Below are 21,340 nucleotides of genomic sequence, written 5' to 3'. Positions count from 1 at the left end.
AGCTACACCTGTGTTCCAATTTTCAAGACTCTACGTCACAAGGTGTGGTGAGCTTGCAAAATGTGCACATTTGGAGGCTTGTGACAGTGCCACCATGAGGCCGACATGCACGTCACTGCACCAGAAGTTGCGGCTCTTGATCCTTTACTACCATAAAAATGTGGGCCCCTTTAAGCCCTTTAATCTCACGGGAATTTGCAAAAAACACCCTTTTTTGCCGGAAGAATAATAATAATAACAATTAAAGCTGCTTCCAATAGGACACATATCCAACTCATGCCCATAGCTGTAAACAAAATTATTCTTACTGTACAAATATGTTGACTTTGGTAGGTCATGGGCATATAGCCTATGTACCCATGTGTTATTGTTAAATTACAACTCAGATTTCTTTTTGATGGAACTGCCATGTCTACAATTTAAAGGTACAATAGATAAGTTTAGCCCTAAGTTGGAAGTGGAGCTGTAGAAACAGCTGTATGAAAACAGAGAAACTACTTAACTACTGATATTGGATTATCTACTGAGGCTTAACCACACCCTCTCTTCCAAAGGCACATTTTTAATAGCTAAATCATTGGTTATAATATTCATGTCACCAGAATTATTTAATGTGAACTAATGCTAGATTAGGCTGAGACTCTTCTAGCATTTATTTTTGATGGATGAATCATGGCAATGTTGCAGTTGCTTATATTAGCAAGTCATTGTACAAATAACAGAGAATTAGCTTTGCTACATGAGAATAGATTAGCTACTAATGCTTGAAAGCATGTCACCATCTTTAAATGGTCAAATTATTATTAGCTGAACCATATGTTATATTGTTCATGTTACCAGAATTATTTTTGAAGGACTAACGTTAGATTAAACTTAAGTTAGTTATATATAATTCAATTAGCTAACGTTACTAGCTAGCTAATGTCAATAGCATTTATCACTAACATAAGCCATTTTTTGACACTGCTAGGTAGTTTTTTTTCTCATGAAGAAATCATGGCAACATTGCATTCCACTAAATATTTGCTTATTATAGCAAGTAATTCTACAAAATAAACCAGTGGATTAATTAGCTACTGAGCATAGATTAGCTACTGAGGCTGGAAAACAGAACACCATAGCTAAAAGGGCAATTATCGAAAGCTAAACTGTCTGTTATAATGTTCATGTCATCACCATAATAGATGGAGTAACTAGCCAGATTCCTAATAAAAGCCACTAGCTGCTAACAAATTAGGCAATATGGAGACAACATTTAGATATTTGTTGCTGGATGTAGCACAGTGCCCCTTAATTTCACATTATATTTGTAATTTTAAAACTCTCGAGTATTTCGTAAAATACATTCACTGCAGTTCTGAGTGGTGCGCGTCACCAGCGTATGTAAATTAAGTGAAAGGGCAGGTTTTGTGATTGGAGAAATAAACGTTCTGCGTTTTAGTTTTAGACCCAATTTCACACTGGTTATTTTGTCACCGTTGTTCTGGAACTAGCCCTGAAAAATCGGTGCTAACCCTGCCCCAGAGCATAGCCATCTAGCCCTAGGCTAAGGGTGGTGCTTTCCCACTTCAAAATATGCAAGTGTGAACACTTGCTTAGCCCTGAGCTTAGGAGGCCCTTAGCCCAGGGCTTAGGATGCTCTTAGCCTTAAGCAAAGGTGCAGCATGAACACGTCTAGTGTGGCTGGATGTATTAAACAATCAATCTCCAAAGCAAATGAGCACAAGCAAATAAAAAACACTAACTTCAAAATAGGATTTTTATATTAAATTATGTTCTCTCAATTAGCTTATATAAGCTCTAACCATTTCTTCTGTGCTCTACCTTTTAATATTCTTTAACCTATCTAAAGTTTTATTGAAATTGTAATTTTGTTTCATTTATAATTTCCCCCACATAGTTTTTCCTTTGAAAAATGTGCCTACACTGAACAAATTACTGACACACCACAGACATTCATTTTGAAGGCAACATATGAAAATCGGAAGTCTTATTGTTGCTGAATAATCTCTAATGTGGAGTCTTACTGTTTCTACCGAAGTTCAATAAATAATAGGCCTGCAAGTATAGAGGGGTATAGAACGGTTTAATGAGTGCAATTCATGACCATGACCTTTACATGAACGGTACACAATCTGTTGCATGGATATCGTGGAGGTAGTAACAGCTGGCCACAATCAATGACATGCGGATACTTAATCACAGAATTCACCAACACCTCTTCAATTTCGCAGTTCTAAATTGAACCTTAAGATTTTCTAACTAGAATCAATATTGGTATATCCGCATGTCAGTGTATTTTCTAAGCCCATATAACGTAATTTAATTGACAGAGTATTCATCCCCTCTTGAAAGTAATTAGCTGCTGCACAAATTTTGTTAATGGAAGCTACATTTATCTACTACCTTGCTGGTGAAAACAAACTATTAGCTGGTTACAGTCCTAACCTGCTTACCAGTCAAGTAGATACAGGTCAGTAACCAAAACAAATGCGTTGGAAGGGCATTTGATTTCCAAAGTGGGGCACTTTATCCTTACCAATAACGATTAGTGACTTCAGCAATATGGACGCAAAGCTAATATTCCTAGCATATATGGCTGCCTAATCCTCTGGGCTATTACGCTATTGTCATTCAAGGTAACCACCCCATATTCACAGTGACAGTGGAATAAAGTGATTTAACAAGAGAATTACAACACTAATAATTATGGAAACATGAGTACATGGCAAATGAAACCATCAAGGTTGTACAGTACCATTATGCAGTATGACAGGGCACAACAACACAAAAAGACATCGCAAAGCCCAAATCAACGACATTACAGGTACCAAAGAAATAAGAACCTACTCACAATAACAATGTTCCTTCAACACTGTAAGCCATGTGTACTTTTCTTAGTTGATCGATTGAAAGTGCCATACAAATCCTTTCCCTGACTGATACAGTTGGTTCCTCACAATTTCCTCACACGTTTTCTCGAATAAGGCTTTCCCAGTAAATCCACCAACAAATCAATTCTCCTCAATTGTATGTCAAGAAACAACTGGGCGGAGTAAAAATCTAAACAAAAAATCTAACAGAAAGCACTGCATCTACTACATCCTTACCCTAGTTGGGGGTTTGGTCGACCCTTCCTTACAATGTCCATGTTTTCCAAAAAAGGCTTTGCCAGTAATTCCGCCACCACATGCATTTCTTCTCAATTGTGGGTTAATAAGACAACAGGGCTCTGTACAGACAATCTAACCCAAAGCACTACATCTAACAATCGAAACCTCACTAAAGAAAATGTAAATAAATCTTAGATGTTCCTACATTACGTCCTAACTAGTTTTATCTCAGTTTGGTAGCTGGCTCGCCGATCACACCACCTGAAAAATGCGCACGCAGGCAAGCTAGAAGATTGCTACGTGTGAACCGCCAGGCTCCTTATGGCAAACTCTAACCTTCTCCCCATTTGCTTCAACAGAAGATGGGATAAACTCGAAATTCTATAGGTCTCAGGATAGATTTTCACCCGGAGACAGCACATGTGGAAAATCTGATTGGATAAAAGCTCTGATTTATCTGAGCTGCACTGGAAACAGCACAACCAAGGGAGAGAAAAGCAATGCAACTACAGTAGACTGATGGGAACGGACTTTGTAAAATACATCTAGCGTTAATGAAAAAATATAATGAATTATAAAAATATTAATTCATTCATTCATTCATCTTCTTCCGATTTTCCGGGGCCGGGTCGCGGGGGCAGCAGTCTAAGCAGGGATGCCAGCAGCATTTTTCTAATTCTCTTATCACTAGGCCAGCAAAAAAGGCCTCTGGTCAGCAAGTTTAGAAAAATATTTTTTTCTATACCAAATAATAACTTTATCAAGTCGTCAGTTTTGTAATTAGCGAGAAAAAATGTTACTATTTCTGAAATTTCCGACCTAGTAAAAAAATACAACCCCGTTCCCATTTATCGTCTACCTATTTTGTAAAATTGCATTCGATTTCATTTTTATTGATGTTGCTAATGACAGACTAGAGTTTTACCTACCTTATTTGCCTTCCGGTAAAGAAAAAAGACTGATCAACTTAACATTACATGATGTCTGTTCTGTCGCACATGTGGTATTTCACGATTTGCAACTTGTATGCTTAAGATTGTTTATCAAATAAAGTCAGATACAGGTGATAAGATGAGTGACTCAGAGAGAGGAAAATAATCAAGATTTGAACGTCCGGTCAGATTGGTGAATCATCTTGTTCAACGATCTTTGATCGCAGAGACGTTTGGTCCCAGAAAAAATTTCTAAACAGTATTTAGCCAAATAAGCTCAACATAACCTTCACAAAGGTGTTTTTCACTGATCGTATTTGTCCATTACTAAATATAAAAGAATCGGAATTCATTATTTTTCACCAGCTTTAGTGAAATAATGAATAATCACGTAAATAAAGGCATTATTAACACAAAAACCATTGTCTGCTCGTTAGCAGATGTTTTATTGATAAGACAAGTGGAGTGATCCTCAGGAAAAAAACATCTTAGAAGGTTGCTATTACTATTTACGGCCCTAAATAGTTTCAAAATATAAGTTTAACCAGTTGAAATCAGTGCAGTCATTATTGTCGTACCATCTTCATATGCACAAAGTAGAATTATTATACCATTTTCTTTATAGGAGATGTGTCTATATATGTGCAAAACCACACCCCTGCACATCTTCATCTGTCAATGGCGGCCATGTTTTTCAACATACTGGCCTGATTGAAAGAGAAGGGTCCAACTGCAGCTTGCAGCAGTCGCTCACGCCAGGCCCCCTGCTCACGCCGCGCCCGCTCACGCCGCGCCCCCGCTGGCACGCAACTTCCGACTTTCAGACATGTACGGTTTGTTTACAAGACGCAGATGGACCATATTGCCATATTGAGTCATGGCGGCAACAGCTCCCGGGAAGCACCTGGTAAGTTACTGATAATAGCAATATGGAGTTATTTAGCCCATTGCGGTTTGTTTAAAATTAATATTAGGCTACTACCGATAGCTATTGATTTCAGGTTGACGATTGCTTATAGTTAAAAGGGTGTTTTAGAAGTATGCTAACGTTAGCTAAAATTACCTGTGTATGCACATGTATGCTATCGTAGTGTGTGTGTGTGTTAGTTTGAGTGAGGTACTTCGCATGATATTTTTGGCTTTGGCGACCGTTGTTACCATACCATCTTTAGGTTTCGTAACATGACAACAATCAGCCCTGTTCTGGGGCTTGTTCAGTATTGAAATCCTATAGAATTCATAGTACTCCAAAAATGCAGGTACAGATTGTCCAGATTTGGCCAATAACAAAATTCACAACCAACAGGTCTGCAACAGGGTACTATGATTTGTATTTGGATTCCATAAGCATGAAAGTAAAGCCTCGTTCAAAGGCTGTTTTAAAGTTTAGCCTTGTTCAACGGCTATATAAGTTAGTTTATTTTGTTTAAGCCCTGTGGGTGGCTATTGTAACTCTTCTATTTCAATAGCATACAGTGGTATTTTGAATATAAGGGAATCGAGTAATATGAATTGTCTTCAGTTTTCTGATACTATTACAAGTATAAGGTGTGTAATTTGTATTTCTGATTGATTTTGACAGTGACTTAGCTCATCACATTGCTCTGGGCCAGTGGGCAACTAAATTTGGCAAAGACATTGAGGTGCATCTCTCCAACAACTTATGTACCTGGATGCACATGTCTATATTTCTGATTTGACCCAAAAACATTTATATTGCTTATTTAACACTTTGCCCAATTGTTGCAGGGTTTCCCTCATCAAACTACTGTAAATTCTTGTGGCATCTTAATGTTAATGGTAAATTGCTTTGTAGTCTCTGATTAAAGGTGTTTGAGTACAGTATGCACTCAGCCTGAGCACAGAGGCTCCATTTAGGTTCATTGAGGTCAGTATTGTTCTTCTCACATAGGATCAAGTATAAGAGGAACTTAAATCCACCCTAACATGACATTGACTTTGGTTAATTGTTTACAAACATGATCTATAAAGTACTTTGCACTACAGTATTAACCACACATCAAAGAACTGTTTGTGGGACTATTTAACATGGCTCTATAACTTTTTGTACTCTGCTGTAATTGACATGCCAATGGTTTGCAGACAAATAGTGATTTGTGACTGAACATGAACATTACTCAACTTAAATATTCTATTTCTTTTAGAGGGACATGGCACGTATCCGAAAATGGTGGTGCATTAGTCTAATGTTCCAGATTGACGGGTAAGACAACTCTAAATGTTACTTCCTACAATACATTGCTTCTACATTAGTTTACTTTTTTTATTATTTTACTAATATCTTACTCAAAAGCCATGGACAGAGGTTTGCATACTGGACTAATGAGGCCAGAGCATTGCTCCAAGGTTCACTGCAGCCGATATACAGGGTCCCAAAGGTCAGCAAGAGGGAACATGAGGTGAGCATGATGATGGCAGAGGACACCCAGTGGCCTTATCCTGTCTTGATTAATTCATTAAAAAAACCTAAGGTAGTTTTATATATATAAAACAACCTTACATTTTTTTTATAATATAATTTTCTTTTTTTTATATAATATAATTTTCCTCAAAAGGTTTCGATTAGAAAAGGATGACAGGTGCATCATATTGGAGGTAATGTTTACTTACTGCTTACACTGTTTACTGGCTATATTAGCCAATAAACATGGCACAACACCTCCCTTTATCCTTGCACTATTGGACTTATTTGCACTACCACCATGACACACACTATAGAGCACCTTATGCACAATAATTGCCCTGTCACTGCAAGAGTCTCATGCTTATACATCCCTTAGTACAGTCATATCAATATCAGGGCAATGCGTTATGATAGATGTTCTCACCAATAATTGTTAATTTTCATATTTCTGCTATGCTATGATTGTTGCCATTTGTACAGGCAATAGTGTAGTCAGTCAGTGTGTTGTCTTTACTATGCTTGATTTTGCCTGACCTGTATTTTACAGTTACCAACGTGTGTGCTTTCTGAAATCCTAAATGAAGTGGTACTACAGGAAGGAGATAAGGCATACTTAAGATTGGCTCTTGTGTGTACCACCTTCAGGGACACTGTGTCCACTGACTCCTTCAGGAGACGGGCACATTTTCAGTGGCTTGACAGTAAGTGTTTAAATAAAGTGTGCTGTGGTATACAATTCTTGAGTACCTCACGTGTTTTCACTAACCTTATGGAAATGTTCACTTTTGATTGATAATTTGTTTTTCACAGGTGTCGCTACATGGAGCAGGTTTTCTGAGTCCTAAAGAAAATAATTCTACACCATGTACACCGTGGACACCTGTCGTGAATGTGGAATGCTTTTCAAAAACTGCACACCTGGTAAACATCTTAACACTGGATGGATTTGAATCTATGTCATTACACTCAGTATTGATGTCATAACTACGCTTAGACCACATCCTGAGTCTAGTGGTCACTGGTCAGTATAATCATCATTCTGTTTTTTCTTTTACAGGATATGTTGGAACAGGTCAAAGGTGTGTACTTGAAGCAGTTTACTCAGAAGACCCACATCCAGGTTACTGCGATCACTTTTGCCGCCAAATGCAATAGGTAAAAATAAGGTGTTTGTGTGTAAAAAAGGGGTGTGGGGGAAAAAATAATTGAATATGTATTTGCTACATTTATTTACTTATTTTCTCTTTCAGTGAGAACGGACACGTATACTAACTGTTGGCAGACAACACTGAGCCAGCTGGGAGTTTTTCAAGCTGCAGGCCCCCGTGACAATTTGTGGCTGGAAACTTGGGATTTAATTTTGAATTCTCCAGTGTTATTACAGACTGTTAATTAATTGTTTATGACAAAAAAGAGATGTCATATGTTTAAACAACCTTTGGGTGAACTTTTTGTATAATTTTAAAAATGTTAAATCTAACATCTATTGAGAGTCTACTTTATGCTTTTTTGGTTTTAATAACGTCCTGTCCAATGTGTAATACAATTCAAATCCTCTGAATATTGAGTCCATTTCTGAACACTGGGGAGATCGTGTGTACAACTGGTGATCCGGTTTATTGAATGCATTGCACCAATATGATTTCTACCCAGAGCTGTACATTTATCATTTGTTAATATAATAATACAGACAGTCTGACTTTTCCATACCCACAGGATTAAAGGGCCTACATCTACGTACAGATACTGATCAGCATAAAGTCCTTTGGAATCACATGTAAACTGCAGTGGAGGATTTTTCTTTCAGTGCTTCGACCCAGAGAGAGCCTTCTAGTCCTCTTGTGACCAGCCCACTATGTGACAGTACTGTTACATAGTACATAACTTACATCCACATCCACTTATTAAGACTTATTATTTATTGTCATGTGTTTTTGCTTACTTCTAAATAGTTTTGTTGTTTGCAGTTCAATTTATTATACATTAGCAAATACAAAAACTAATCCAATACAACATTAACTGATTGTTTTTGTAATTGCATTCTGTAGTTCCATCCCAAACTATAAATAACGGGCATTTATTTAGAAAAATACAATTTAGAAAAACACAATTATAAATACATTTTTTGTACAGCCAAAAAAAGAAGGGGGCTTTTATTTTGAAGGCAAAGAAAACAAAGGGGCGCGGCTTGAGCGGGGGGTGCGGCGTGAGCGGGGGGCGCGGCGTGAGCGACTGGTGCAAGCTGCAGTTAGACCCTATTGGATTGAAGACCCCCACACAGCAGTAGACTCCTACGCGGACCCGCATCCAAGTCGCGAAACCCGCGTGACTGTCACATTCGTTTTGGCACCGCCCAGAGGATCCGCTCCGCCTCCGGGCAGCGCGGTGAATTCTACTGTCCCACTCTGGACCCGTGTCGGATCCGCCTCCGGGCAGCGCGGTGAATTCTACTGTCCCACACTGGACCCGTGTCGGATCCGCTCCGCCTCCGGGCAGCGCGGTGAATTCTACTGTCCGACACTGGACCCGTGTCGGATCCGCAGAAGTGGACGCGCCTTTACTGTAAAGGTTGAACTACAACCTCTTGGTGTGCTCTTGCTACGCCGAGACAAGAGTCATATCAGTGGAGATTTTCTTTCCTGGGACACGGTTGTGCTGAACTATCAGAGTAAGTGTATTGATTTATTGCGACATTCACAGCAAACATAGGCCTTTGTGTTTTTTTAAACATCATGTATAATGATTGTAATGACGTTGTTTGATATTAGGACTTTTGTGCAACATGCGATTGCTAGCTGAGAGATTATGATGATATTGTAGCCCATTTGATTTAAAATGGGAAAGTCATTTCGGCAGAATATGTTATGGTAGTGTGATAAAGACTGGTTTGGTCTGTTTTAATGTGTCGCTGCTATCCATATGTAGCTTATGCTATGTTAGCAGCATGTAGCTGCTAGCTAGCATGCTGCTAGGCGCGATTGCATCATTTCGCAAGTATTGATAATGCCTATATATAGCTATATGTTTGAGTTCACGTTTGCGATGCAAACCTATAGCTGATAAATTGGCACTGGTATTTCAGTCAATGAAGTGGGGTCAATATTACAGTCAGTGAAGCACTTGTCTGCTATGATAGCTAGCAGGTACAATTTTAGCATGTTTAGTTTCTAGCTAGCTGTGCATTAAGTTTGCATTTTGTCAAGTTTGGTCTCATGTGTAGTGTCTATATGCCATCCTCTTTATAATGAAAATCAAGCTTCTCCTTGAACTGCCACCTTAACGTGGTGGAGGGGTTTGAGTACCCGAGTGACCCTAGGAGCTATGTTGTCTGGGGCTATATGCCCCTGGTAGGGTCTCCCAAGGCAAACAGGTCCTAGGCGACGGGTCAGACTAAGAGCGGTTCAAAAACCCCTTAATGAAGAAAAAAAAATCATGTTCTGTGATGTCGCCCGGCATGGCGCAGCCGGGGCCCCACCCTGGAGCCAGGCCCGGGGTTGGGGCTCGTTCGCGAGCGCCTGGTGGCCAGGCCTTTCCCCATGGGGCCCGGCCGGGCCCAGCCCGAACGAGCGACATGGGGCCGCCCTCCCGTGGGCTCACCACCCACAGGAGGGACCATAAGGGGTCGGTGCAGAGAGGATCGGGCGGCAGTCGAAGGCGGGGGCCTAGACAACCCGATCCCTGGACACGGAAACTAGCTCTAGGGACGTGGAATGTCACCTCGCTGGCGGGGAAGGAGCCTGAGTTAGTGCGTGAGGTTGAGAGGTTCCGACTAGAGGTAGTCGGGATCACCTCTACGCACGGCTTGGGCTCTGGAACCACACTCCTTGAGAGAGGATGGACTCTTCACCACTCTGGAGTTGCCCATGGTGAGAGGCGGCGGGCTGGTGTGGGTTTGCTTATAGCTCCCCAGCTCTGCCGCCATGTGTTGGAGTTTACCCCGGTGAACGAGAGGGTCGTTTCCCTGCGCCTACGGGTCGGGGATAGGTCTTTCACTGTTGTTTGTGCCTACGGGCCGAACGGCAGTGCAGAGTACCCGACCTTCTTGGAGTCTCTGGGAGGGGTGCTGGAAAGTGCTCCGACTGGGGACTCTATCGTTCTACTGGGGGACTTCAACGCCCACATGGGCAACGACAGTGACACCTGGAGGGGCGTGATTGGGAGGAACGGCCCCCCTGATCTGAACCCTGGACACGGAAACTAGCTCTAGGGACGTGGAATGTCACCTCGCTGGCGGGGAAGGAGCCTGAGTTAGTGCGTGAGGTTGAGAGGTTCCGACTAGAGGTAGTCGGGATCACCTCTACGCACGGCTTGGGCTCTGGAACCACACTCCTTGAGAGAGGATGGACTCTTCACCACTCTGGAGTTGCCCATGGTGAGAGGCGGCGGGCTGGTGTGGGTTTGCTTATAGCTCCCCAGCTCTGCCGCCATGTGTTGGAGTTTACCCCGGTGAACGAGAGGGTCGTTTCCCTGCGCCTACGGGTCGGGGATAGGTCTTTCACTGTTGTTTGTGCCTACGGGCCGAACGGCAGTGCAGAGTACCCGACCTTCTTGGAGTCTCTGGGAGGGGTGCTGGAAAGTGCTCCGACTGGGGACTCTATCGTTCTACTGGGGGACTTCAACGCCCACATGGGCAACGACAGTGACACCTGGAGGGGCGTGATTGGGAGGAACGGCCCCCCTGATCTGAACCCGAGCGGTGTTCAGTTATTGGACTTCTGTGCTAGTCACAGTTTGTCCATTACGAACACCATGTTCAAGCATAAGGGTGTCCATCAGTGCACGTGGCACCAGGACACCCTAGGCCGCAGGTCGATGATCGACTTTGTTGTCGTTTCATCTGACCTGCGGCCACATGTCTTGGACACTCGGGTGAAGAGAGGGGCGGAGCTGTCAACTGATCACCACCTGGTTGTGAGTTGGATCCGATGGCGGGGGAGGAAGCTGGACAGACTCGGCAGGCCCAAGCGTACTGTAAGGGTCTGCTGGGAACGTCTGGCCGAGTCTCCTGTCAGAGAGATCTTTAACTCCCACCTCTGGCAGAGCTTTGACTGGATCCCGAGGGAGGCTGGAGATATTGAGTCCGAGTGGACCATGTTCTCCACCGCCATTGTCGAAGCGGCCGCTCGGAGCTGTGGCCGTAAGGTCTCTGGTGCCTGTCGAGGCGGCAATCCCCGAACCCGGTGGTGGACACCGGAAGTAAGGGATGCTGTCAAGCTGAAGAAGGAGTCCTATCAGGCCTGGTTGGCTTGTGGGACTCCTGAGGCAGCTGACGGGTACCGACAGGCCAAGCGGACTGCAGCCCGGGTGGTTGTGGAGGCAAAAACTCGGGCCTGGGAGGAGTTTGGTGAGGCCATGGAGAAGGACTATCGGCTGGCCTCGAAGAGATTCTGGCAAACCATCCGGCGCCTCAGGAGAGGGAAACAGTGCCCTACCAACGCTGTTTACAGTAGAGGTGGGCAGCTGTTGACCTCAACTGGGGATGTCGTCGGGCGGTGGAAGGAGTACTTCGAGGATCTCCTCAATCCCGCCGTCACGTCTTCCATTGAGGAAGCAGAGGATGAGGGCTCAGAGGTGGACTCGTCCATCACCCGGGCTGAAGTCACAGAGGTGGTTAAGAAACTCCTCGGTGGCAAGGCACCGGGGGTGGATGAGATCCGCCCTGAGTACCTCAAGTCTCTGGATGTTGTGGGGCTGTCTTGGTTGACACGCCTGTGCAACATCGCGTGGCAGTCGGGGACAGTGCCTCTGGGATGGCAGACCGGGGTGGTGGTCCCTCTTTTTAAGAAGGGGGACCGGAGGGTGTGTTCCAACTATAGGGGGATCACACTTCTCAGCCTCCCCGGGAAAGTCTATGCCAGGGTTCTGGAGAGGAGAATACGGCCGATAGTAGAACCTCGGATTCAGGAGGAACAGTGTGGTTTTCGTCCAGGCCGTGGAACACTGGACCAGCTCTATACCCTCTACAGGGTGATGGAGGGTTCATGGGAGTTTGCCCAACCAGTCCACATGTGTTTTGTGGATTTGGAGAAGGCATTCGACTGTGTCCCACGCGGCATCCTGTGGAGAGTGCTTCGGGAATATGGGGTCCTGGGTCCTTTGCTAAGGGCTGTCAGGTCCCTGTACGAGCAGGAGCTTGGTCCGCATTGCCGGCAGTAAGTCAGACTTGTTCCCTGTGCATGTTGGACTCCGGCAGGGCTGCCCTTTGTGCCCAGTTCTGTTCGTAATTTTTATGGACAGAATTTCTAGGCGCAGCCAGGGGCCGGAGGGTGTCAGGTTTGGGGACCACACGATTTCGTCTCTGCTCTTTGCGGATGATGTTGTCGTGTTGGCCCCTTCAAGCCAGGACCTTCAGCATGCACTTGGACGGTTTGCAGCCGAGTGTGAAGCGGTGGGGATGAAAATCAGTACCTCCAAATCCAAGGCCATGGTCCTCAGTCGGAAAAGGGTGGCTTGCCCACTTCAGGTTGGTGGAGAGTGCCTGCCTCAAGTGAAGGAGTTTAAGTATCTAGGGGTCCTGTTCACGAGTGAGGGAAGGATGGAACGGGAGATTGACAGACGGATCGGTGCAGCTTCTGCAGTAATGCGGTCGATGTATCGGTCTGTTGTGGTGAAGAAAGAGCTGAGCCGCAAGGCGAAGCTCTCGATTTACCGGTCAATCTACTTTCCTACTCTCACCTATGGTCATGAGCTTTGGGTCATGACCGAAAGGACAAGATCCCGGATACAGGCGGCCGAAATGAGCTTTCTCCGCAGGGTGGCTGGGCGATCCCTTAGAGATAGGGTGAGAAGCTCGGTCACCCGGGAGGAGCTCAGAGTAGAGCCGCTGCTCCTCCACATCGAGAGGGGTCAGCTGAAGTGGCTTGGGCATCTGTTTCGGATGCCTCCGGAACGCCTTCCTGGGAAGGTGTTCCGGTCCCGTCCCACCGGGAAGAGACCCCGGGGAAGACCTAGGACACGCTGGAGGGACTATGTCTCCCGGCTGGCCTGGGAACGCCTCGGTGTCCCCCTGGAAGAGCTGGAGGAAGTGTCTGGGGAGAGGGAAGTCTGGGCATCCCTGCTTAGACTGCTGCCCCCGCGACCCGGCCCCGGATAAGCGGAAGAAGATGGTATGGTATGGTACACAACACCCATTAATTCATGTTTTCAAAATACGAGATGAAATGTTGTCCCTCAAAATGCTATGGGGAAATGAAATTTTATGCTGAATTTAACATGCATTGACATGTCCCACCATTCTCAAAACCATTGACCGTACATAGTCCACTATATAATTAGCATTATTCAATGATTTTGGTGAGATTATGAAACAACACCCCAACACGTTCTGCCAAAAAAATGCAATAGTACTCTACGGTTGAGCTGAAGTTCTACTTGTCCATTATGACCTGTACTTTTTCCTTCCTTATACTTCTTCCCACCTTGGGGCACCATTCAGGTTAACTTTCAGCCCATCTTACTTGCTTATTTGTATACATTGTAGGCCTATACTTGTGCATGCTTTAGTCCATGTTATTCCTTTTTTGATGATGAATAAATACCCTTTTTCTTTCTTTCTACATTAAGGATGCCTTTTCATCTAATTGAATTTCAGGCAAGCGAGGACATTGCTTTTGTGCCAGTTGACTGGTATGATGACGGGATGGCGTACTGGCCCAGCTTTAAGAGCACTGAACGTGTGAAACGGGCAGCTGCTAACGAGGAGAAGTATGAGCCAAACTGGCCAAGATATGACGTAAAGGTCGTCAGAACTTGTGGTATGCCAATTCATAAAATTATTGTTTAAAAATAATTTCATGGTTGCTTCTCCTTATGCTTGGAATAACCTATTCTTTCTATTTTCTGAAAATGCACATGAAATTGTCTTTGCCTTGCATTGTTTAAAATGTTCAATTTATATTTGTTAATGCTATTCTTGGCCAGGTCTCTCTTGTAAGAGATATTGTGTTCTCAACGAGACCAACCTGGTTAAATAAAGATGATAATAATAATAATAATGATACTAACAATTATCATCATCAATAATAATATTCTGTGCAGCTCTATAGCTAATTTGAAACTCATGTTAATTTTAACATATTTCATTTTAGACAACTACAAAGACGCCACCAGGCTAATGAATCAATATCAGACTGGCTGCAACGCCTCTGAGCTACAGATTGAGGCAGAGCAGGCGGGTGAGCTGCCAGAGAAACGAGTCAGGAAGCCAATGTAAGTGGGTTCGGTCTTGTTTTTGTTATGTTTCTACAGTAATAGGAAGGTTATTTCCTGTAGCATTCAAAAATACTATATGTATTATATGTATATTTGGCAATTTTGGGATTGCAATAACCAAAATGATATGGTTACTTAACAGCCAGGGCTGTAGTAGAGACTAAACGCAAGTAAATGGAGTTTACCCACGGCTCAAATGTCAGAAAAAGAGTTTATCCATCTGTTAAGAGTTTACCTCCAAATAGAATCTATGTAGGACCCTACCAAACTTAAAATACTGATTTATCCACATACAATTGTGCTCTGATCAAATAACCATTTAATACCACTGAAATTGTTTAAACATTTTGGATGTCTTTTTTAAACATCCGATAGCGACATGTGCGGCAAACCTTACACTGATTACAAATTCATAGTTTACCCCCCTCTTATTTTAACCACCACAACCCAATTTAATCTCCTTAATACCTATCTCATATTGTATTGTGTAAGCATACTTGGCTTTGGATGCCACATACCATAATCATATCTGTCTGTTTGATTACAGGTGCTGTGAGGAAAAACACAGTGACACGGTCAGCCACGGACGCAGAGGTCACCAAGCACGCAATCAGGTGGTTCAACCTGGCAGGAATTCGCCTTCGTTGCGGATCCGTCAATGAGCTCAAATAGACGCCGATACGGGTCCGCTTCGCGAGTCCGTTCCGAAAGCCGCAATACCTCCGCAGCGGTTACACCGCGGAGTCCTTCTGCTGTGTTGTTTTTCCAAGTGTTTTTCAAAAAATCCAAAATGGTGGAAACTCCATCATGGCGGACTTCATGAGGCCAACATGCACGCCACTGCACCGGAAGTTGCGGCCCTTGGCCCTTTACTAACCTATACATTTGGGGATCTATAAGCGATTTTATCTCACAGGAATTAGCAAAAAACACCCTTTTTTGCCAGAAGTATAATAATAATAATGAATCGGAACAAACACAATAGGGTTTCATCAGTGAACTGCTGAAACCCTAACAATGGGTACAAACATTTACCTGCCGGTGTGGCGGATACCCTTTCTCGCCAAACATAAAATCTACTCACATTTGACGCTTGGCGGGTGTTAATTTTGGTGCTAAAATTGGACATGCTGCAGGGATTTAAGAGCAGGTTTTTGGTAACTGTTTGATTCCTTAAACGTTTAAGTATTTATTTCTGTGTAGGATATTAGTGTATTCTTTTATAAAAATATTTCATAATTATAGCATTGATGAAGACACAATTGGAAACATTTAGCTGTAAAGAGCTATAATGCTAGGAATAAGGATGCAGTGATTAATCTAGTTCACTATTAACTACAATTTAAAATGTTACCGTTTTGTAACTGTAAAGGCTCAGCTACACAGAGTGTTTCTGTTCTCACTCTAAAAAAGGGACATTATGGTACAATCTTTTTTTATTATCAAAGGTTACACAATAAATGAATGCATAATAATCGTAAAACCGTGATTATTCCTCAGACTATAATCATACCATCAAAATCTATAATTGTTGCATTCCTAGTTAGGAACGTTGAAAACATTATGTGCTACTATTGTTTGGAATTATGTAATCACAGCTTGACACAATCTCCCTGATCTTAACCTGGTAAGAAAACACTGTCATTGGATGAGCGACATCTTTACAAAAAACGTGGCTTAAGCCTAGTTTGGATTTTGTGATGTCACAAATTTGTCAATAATTTGTGACATTTGTTAAAGATGTGAATTAGATGGATGGTGGAGGTATCACATTGTGTGGGCATAGAGATAATAGGACATAAGGAGACTATAGGGATAGGAAATTTCTATAACCCCTGTGAGCAGCTGGTATTGGAGACGTTGGAAGAAGTCAATAGGAGATGCAATGTTGGAAAGGTGTGGGGTCTTTAATGCACGAAATGAGGTGCAAGGGGGACTGTACAGTCGGATGGTAATGTGAGAATGGTTGAGGACTTATGTCACAGCCAGGTGTGCATGAATGATGAGAGGGGTACCAGAATTGTTGTTGTGAAGGGGTCAGAATTGTGTCTGGATTTGACTCTGGTCTCTGCTGTGTTAGCAGTGAGGTGTGAGTGGGAGGTGTGTCATGAGACTATTGTAGCTAGTGATCATTACCCAGTGGTTTGTAAAGTAGGGTTTGGGGTATGTAGATAGGATAGAGAGGTGATTCAAAGGTGGTGTTTTAGGAAGGCAGACTGGAAAGAGTATAAGCGTGTATGTCAAGGGGTGTGGGGAAATGTGGTAGGAAATGAGCCTTTGGATATGTGTACAAAGTTGGTGACGGCAAGGATAACAACAGCAGTGCTGGCAATATCGCTGTCTAAAAGTGGTGGAGAGGAGAGGGATGTTGCATTAAGTGTGCCAAAGAATGTTTTGACAAAAGATAATTTAAGGGATGATCAATTTATGATAATCAGCTAAAAGGGAGGCATGGCGTAAATACTGTTCGTACTGAGCCAAGGGACAGTGGGCTCAGGGATGGTAGTGGCTTCTTATGTGGATGATGGGGCACTGTGGAAAACTGGAAGGAATGTGGAATGCGTGATGAAGAAAATGCAGGAAGCAGTGGAGGAGTTGTTGTTGACATGGGGGTGCAGAATGTCGGTGGCCAAGTCATGTTTTATGATTTATTCTAGGAGAAAGGTTAAAAGTGTGAGATTACATCTCTATGGGCAGGTATCAATGCAGGTGTTAGAGTTCAAGTACCTTTGCATGTGGTTTGATGAGAAGATGAGTTGGAGGAATCATGTGCAGTATGTAGTTGTGATGTGTAGTACTCTGAATCTTATGCAGGCAGTGGTAGGTTATGATTTGGGTGTGTTTCTATCAGACACTGATTAGGTCAGTTTTAGATTATGGGCGTTATGTATATGGTTCTGCAGCCAAATCGATATTTAAATATTTAGATGGAAGTAGGGGAGATGCTGTTAGAGCTGAGGCGGGATAAACTATCACTGGCGTACTGGGTAAGATTGATAGTGAGTGTAAAGGGTCATCTAGAGGTCGAGGCTGTGGATAATTGCTGGGAGCGGAAAGTGGGTAAATTGAAGGTCTATGGGTAATTGAGAAGTTAGTGGAGGAGTATGGGTGGAGTGATAAGGAAGTGGGGCCTACGGTCATTTTGGTTAATGTTCCACATTGGTTGTTTGATGCAGCCATGGGTGGATTTTAGTTTGTTAGTGGGAAGGAAGGAGTGGTACGTGGGGAGCAAGTGTAGATGTGCTAAAATCTATGTTGGTATTACACATTTATCCAGATGTATACGGATGGGTCAAAGGATCTGAATAGTGGAAAGGTTGGTGTGGGAGTGTATGTGCCGAAATGTGTGTGCAGATGGTTCAGAGAATTACAGACCAGGTGTCAGTATATAACCAGAAATGGTGGTGATGATACTTGGGTTGAGGTGGGTGGAAGAGGTGAGACCATTGAGAGTGGTGGTGTGTTCCGACTCCAGAGTGGTGTTAAGCAGCATCAGAGGTGAGGTGTTGGTGGAGATGATGGTGTGGTTTGGGTTAGAGAGAATGGGTCTGGGGGTTCGGTTATGCTGAGTGCCGGCTCATGTTTTTGTGGAGGGTAATTAAATGACTGATTGGCTGGCTAGGAGTGGGTGTGCATGCACCGTTAGGACGGGTGTACATTAAAGTGTTGATAGAGGGGGTGGGGTTATGAATGTTGGCAGAGGAAGTGGGATGGTAGCAGAAAGGGGAGAGGGTATTATGGGGTGCAGTGGACGGTGAGGGTGTGTATCAGTTTCTCAGGGAAACAGGTTTCAGCAAGAGGGTAAGATGTAGCTAGGCCATGACCAGCCTCACATTCTGATACCGTTGGTGGCTGTATATGTACCTTTCAGTTGGATGCGATCAGCCAATACATTTTAAGATGAGCTGCAAGTTGTTATTGTTTTCTCTCTGTAATGGTGTCCTCCCCTGACACCGAACCCCGACACCAAACCCAAACTGTGGTAAAAAAAAAACACAAGTTGATCCAGAGCTGTTTATTCACTTATTCTTATGGATGGATTATATCTAAATATAAAAATAAAAATGCTAAAAATCCCACATATTTGTACTTTTGAAGACAACTAGTACAGACAGTAAACAGCTTTTTTACAAGGTACAGTGGGTATAGAAAGTCACGACTTCCTTCCTACTTAAACTATTTTGTAAAAAAAAAACTCTGGGTAATGCTATCTCTACTGAGATGAACATGCAGACACTATTAATTGGTGATCTAAAAAATCATGGTCAATTAATGGAAAATATGATGATTCTCTTGGGAACAACATTAATCTATAAGGCGATATCAGAAGAGGAGGTACAACTTGGTGTCACTTTTGGGTTTAGGCATTGCCACATTGGGCTGTGTTGGGTTTGGGCATGAGGCTGCTCAGTTATAGGTGAGGAGTGTACAGTATAAGTGGGAGGGAGAATGTAGGTAGGGATGCCTATAAATGTGGATATGGGTGGGTACTGTGTGTATGTCATCTGGATGTGTAAGCATAAGTGAGATTAGTTGTACAGTTGTGCTCAAAAGTTTGCATACCCATGGAGAATTGGTAATATGTACCAATATGTATTTGTAAAGAAAACATGAGTGAGCAGGCAAAAAACATATTTTATTTATTATGGGATTCACATTCAACTGTAGGTCATAACACAATGGCAACATCATAAAACAAACAAAAAATGAATTGACCCCTGTTCAAAAGTTTGCATACCCTTAGTTCATAATACTGTGTATTTTATCAATGACAGCGTGCAATCTTCTGTAATAGTTGTCTATGAGGCCCTGAATTCTTGCAGGTGATATACAGTGGGGAGAACATGTATTTGATACACTGCCGATTTTGCAGGTTTTCCTACTTACAAAGCATGTAGAGGTCGGTAATTTTTATCATAAGTACACTTCAACTGTGAGGGGCATAATCTAATCCCCATATGCGAATTCCTCAACTGCATCAATACTCCTTTTGTCTGAGTGTTCTACACACCACTCAAGGACCTGAGACGGATGACGTACAACTACCCCCTCCTCCTTGGTGTTAATCTACACCAGGACCTGAGACGGATGACGTATAACTACCCCCCTCCCCCTTGGTATTAATCTACACAAGGAGACGGATGAAATTGGCACAGTAAAGGCTTCTTTTTGGCAATTCAACCATGCAGCTCATTTTTGTTAAAGTATCATCATATTGTGCTCCTTGAAACAACTCTCTTTTTCCAGAACAGCCTGTATTTCTCTTGAGGTTACCTGTGGGTATTTCTTTGTATCCCGAACAATTCTTCTGGCAGTTTGGGCTGAAATCTTTCTTGGTCTACCTGACCTTGGCTCAGTATCAAGTGATCCACTTCTTAACAAGTGATTGAACAGTACTGACTGGCATTTGCAAGGCTTTGGATATATTTTTATATCCTTTTCCATCTTTATTTCCATTACTTTGTTACGCAGGTCTTTTGACAGTTCTTTTCTGCTCCCGATGGCTCAGTATCTGGCCTCCTAAGTGCATCCACGTGAGAGCTAACAAACTCATTGACTATTCATACACAGACAATAATTGCAATTTTTAAAAGCCACAGGTGTGAGAAATTCACCTTTAATTGTCATTTTCACCTGTGTGTGTCACATTGTATGTCTGTAACAAGGCCAGACATTCAAGGATATGTAAACTTTTGATCAGGGCCATTTGGGTGATTGCTGTTATCATTACGACTTAAAAAAGAGCCAAACAACTATGTGATAATAAATGGCTTCATATGATCACTATCCTTAAATAAAAATTTCACAATTCCTGCCAGGGTATACAGATTTATTAGCACAACTGTATAGGTATGCACACACACAAGTACAGTGTGATGAGTAAAGAAAACAGTAAATGAAGAGGACAATGAATGTACTTAAGAGAAGGAGCACTGCTCAGCAGGCCTGTGATGGCCAAGGGAGCTATGGTCAAGGCCTGTTTGTGTCGATCCCCCCTAGACAAATCACTGAAATTGACTCCCTCTATTGGTTCGAGTGGAAAGTTAACTGGACCTTCAAGTTAGTATGTTCTGTGCCCACACGGTAGTATTATACAGTGGATATAAAAAGTATACACACCCCTGTTAAAATGCCAGGTTCTTGTGATATAAAAGAATGAGACAAAGATAAATCATGTCAGAACTTTTCCCACCTTTAATGTGACCTACAACTTGAACAATTAAATTGAAAAACAAAAAAATTAAAATACAAATAATAATCTCACAATAACTTGGTTGCATAAGTGTGCACACCCTTAAACTAATACTTTATTAAAGCACCTTTTGATTTCATTACAACATTCAGTGTCTTTGGGTAGGTGTCTATTAGCATGGCACATCTTGACGTGCCAATATTTGCTCACTCATCTTTGCAAAAGCACTCCAAATTGCGAGGACATCTCCTGTGCACAGCCCTCTTCAGATCACCTCACAGATGTTCAATTGGATTAATGTCTGGGCTCTGGCTGGGCCATTCCTAAATGTTAATCTTCTTCTGGTGAAGCCATGCTTTTGTGGACTTGGACGTGTTCTTTGGGTCGTTGTCGTGGTGAAAGGTGAACTTCCACTTCAGCTTCAGCTTTCTAACGCACACCTGACGTAACTGGAACTGTTCATAAT

The 21,340-nt window shown here is 42.7% G+C and overlaps 1 protein-coding gene and 1 long non-coding RNA gene across 5 annotated transcripts in view; one reads left to right on the top strand and one right to left on the bottom strand.

The window, feature by feature from the left end:
• The window catches only part of nrg3b (neuregulin 3b), a 540,638-nt gene that overhangs the window by 161,774 nt on the left and 357,524 nt on the right, over positions 1–21,340 (bottom strand). The window lies entirely within an intron of this gene.
• On the top strand, positions 6,228–7,908 carry LOC114839383. 2 transcript variants are annotated; one of them, XR_004575756.1, is made up of 7 exons: positions 6,228–6,269; positions 6,360–6,465; positions 6,622–6,661; positions 7,018–7,171; positions 7,281–7,391; positions 7,528–7,625; positions 7,721–7,905. It is a non-coding gene; the product is annotated as an uncharacterized LOC114839383 (long non-coding RNA). The 2 variants fall into 2 exon arrangements; XR_004575755.1 differs by lacking the exon at positions 6,228–6,269 and having other exon boundaries at positions 6,276–6,465; positions 7,721–7,908.

The sequence above is a fragment of the Esox lucius genome, chromosome 5, assembly GCF_011004845.1.
Source record: "Esox lucius isolate fEsoLuc1 chromosome 5, fEsoLuc1.pri, whole genome shotgun sequence".
In the NCBI taxonomy this organism is placed as follows: Eukaryota; Metazoa; Chordata; class Actinopteri; order Esociformes; family Esocidae; genus Esox; species Esox lucius.
Note: the sequence above shows the minus strand (reverse complement) of the source record. Positions and strands in the feature narration are given on the sequence as shown.